The following is a 3067-nucleotide window of genomic DNA, read 5'->3' as shown; positions in this document are numbered from 1 at the left end:
TGGTTTAATGGTAGAGTGTTCCTGGGTTCATTCCCCACTACCACAAATAAATAATCAAAACAACCATCCTGTCTTCTAGTCCAGTATAGTTGCTGGTTCCACTGTGAAGCTTTCTTTCATCCCTCATGTTCTTTCATCTCCACCAAAAGAACTCATTTTTCTCATCTGTAGTCTTACTGGCCTTTTGGATATAACATTATTTTCATACTGTATTAAGCAATAGGTTCTCTGAGAACAGGATCTTGCCTTGTTTCTTCTGCTGTCCTGCATTCATTACTGAAATAGAGTTATATGAATTATATTGAATACATGTGAACTTTTAGTTCATAATTTTCAGGAAACCTCTCAAAGTACTGTCAAAAATTCTTACTCAACATGGCCTACAAATAAATGCATTCAATCCATAAACTGTGCAGATATAAACAATGTATCTATTCCCAGAACTTCATGAAAGAAATATTTTCCAACCTGACATCTATTTTTACAATATTGACCATTCTTTGTATTGGATTTTCTCCTCCTTTACTATGGGCACGTCTTTAGTCTTGAGCCTGATGAGGAGAAATACCCTGAAGTCATTGCAGAAGACAGCAATGACATTTATATCCTGCCCAGTGATAACTCTGGACAGGTCAGTCCCCCAGAGTCTCTAACTGTGACAACTTGGCAGTCAGAGAGCCCACCTGTCTTGCTGTCAGCTAGCCAGAGTTGGCACACAGAGAGCCTACCAGTGTCCCTAGAGCCTGAGTCCTGGCAGCAGATCGAAATGGATGCTGAAGAAGTCAAAAGTTTAGAGAGCAATGAGCTTGAGAGAGGAGAGAGAACAACTCTTGACATTGTGCATAGAAAGAAAAAGAGATACCTGAGGGCACTGAGGAGGCTGCCAGGGCTGCCTTGCCAGCCAGGGAGCTGCAAGAGGCATTCCCCAGAGCCCCTGCTCCCTGTTTCCACACACCACTGCCACTTTTTAGCTGGATGAGGGAACATGACACAGAAATGATTGCAAGCTGAGAAAGCCTGCCCTGCACCATTGTTGTTTGTGGAACTTGATGAAGAAGAGGTGAAAGCAGCAGCCATGGAACCTACTGAAGCAGAGGAGGGGGTGCCCTCTTCCCTGCCAAGTGACAAGGAGATCTCTGTGAGGAGGCAGTCTTAGCAAGGAGTCCTCCTCCAATGGCTGGCTGTCATCTGAGGGCAAGTCTATGCAGCTGTTTGAAGGGGCACTGCTGTGGACATCCAGGCAGTGGCAATTGGAGTCTTATGGCTTTGAAAAAGTACTAGCTGCTGCTTCAGGAGAGAAAGAAGAGGGTCTAAGGTTGAGCTGTCCTTGCTGGAATTTGAACTGGAAGCTACCAGTGGGGCATTTGTGGAACCCCCTGGGAGGATTGGGGGTGTCCACTTAACAGGGCAGCAGTGGGATCCACATATTAGGGCTGGACATAGAGGGCATTCATCTTGGTCTGGTTGTCAATTCCAAGGACCTAGGCTCATGCTAGATTCAGACTCTTAATGAGTAAAATATTCCCTATAGAACAGGGTTTCTCTGCCTTGGTGCTATGGACATTTTGAGAATTCCTTGTTGTAGTTCTGTGCATGGTAGGATGGTCAGCAACACCCCAACCCCCACCCACCAGATGCCAGGAGCACTGATTCCTGGTGAGGACACCCAGAGTGTCTCTAACATTGCCAAATGTCCATTGTAGGTAAAATCAGCTTCCTTTGAGGGCTATGGCTTTAGAGGAAGAGGATTCATTTAGGAAACTCGGGGGTAGAAATTTCCAGTGCAGAGGGCTTAATTGTGAGCTCTGCAGTTGTGGGCTTGCCAGCCATCAATCCACTTGGAGCTTCCTCTTTCCTGATGGCCATGATGTTTCAGAGCTGCTCCCTTTTGGCTCTTCACCCCCTCCCCTCATACTGTAGTTTGAGCATCCCACCACCTCCTAGGTATCACACTGCTGCTGTTTTCTCCCACACCCTCTTTCATCCCATTTCCAAGGAAAGGGCACCCCTGAGGTCCCTGCTACCTCTGACAAGCCCCTGAAATGCCCTAAAGCTCCTTCTTGGAGAGGTGCTACCTTTACAAACTTTTGAAAAAATATCTAGAAGATAACATGACACACCTAGGGTTCCCTTCAAAAAATATCTAGAAGATAACATCACAGACCTAGGGTTCCCTTCAAAAAATATCTAGAAGATAACATCACAGACCTAGGGTTCCCTAACTTGCAAGTACAATGCATTAACTGGCTACTGGAGGATCGCTATTTGGTCAGTGATCATTCTCTTCCCTATGGTAACTTGCCAGCAGCACTCCTGATAACAAAAATTCACTGTATTCCCCTAGGTTGCTATATTTCCCCCCAATATCTGAATTTGGTCTTTGCAGCTCCACTGCAGGTCTCTTGTGATGTGAGGATTGTCACGCTTGGGCTTATAGAACCAATTGAGTTATTGAAATAAAATAGTAAATATTTTATCAATTATAAATATCATTGAAATAAAAAGTTGGAAAAGGAAGCTTGACTTTCAAGACTTAGGCTAATGTCAAGGTTGTAGTTTGTTTGGCCTTCATAGGTCAAGAACAGTGGCTTCTTCACCTGAATTCCTCACAACCCAAGTGCCAGAGAAAGAAGGACCCAAAGCAGTGGGTGCCAATTGAGAATCAGCATCATTTTCAGGTTGATTAGTGTACAACTATGTCCTCTTATGCCTGAGTGTCACTCCGCAAGGCACACATGCTGATAAGAACTCATCTCAGATTTATCTTAGTCTTTTCCCCCACATCCTTGTCAACACTTATTATTGTTTGTATTATTAATAACTGCCATTCTGGTGAAGTGAGATGAAATCAGAGTAGTTTTATTTTGCATTTCTTTTAATATCAAGAGATATTGAACATTTTTTTCATATATTTGTTGACTGATTGTATACCACCTTCTGAAAAGTGTCTGTTCATTTCCTTGGCCCATTTACTAATTGGGTTATTTGCTTTTTTTTTTCAGTTCTTTATATACCCTAGGTATTATTGCTTTGTCTGATGTGCAAGTGGTAAAAGTTTGCTCCCAAG

The 3067-nt window shown here is 43.4% G+C and overlaps 1 pseudogene; it reads left to right on the top strand.

The window, feature by feature from the left end:
• The first annotated feature begins 520 nt into the window (after nucleotides 1-520).
• LOC144255039 (bcl-2-like protein 13 pseudogene) lies at nucleotides 521-1156 on the top strand (annotated as a pseudogene).
• The last annotated feature ends 1911 nt before the right edge of the window (nucleotides 1157-3067 follow it).

This window comes from Urocitellus parryii, chromosome 5 (assembly GCF_045843805.1).
Source record: "Urocitellus parryii isolate mUroPar1 chromosome 5, mUroPar1.hap1, whole genome shotgun sequence".
NCBI lineage: Eukaryota > Metazoa > Chordata > Mammalia > Rodentia > Sciuridae > Urocitellus > Urocitellus parryii.
The sequence above is the reverse complement of the archived record's forward strand: the minus strand, read 5'-3'. Positions and strand labels throughout refer to the sequence as shown.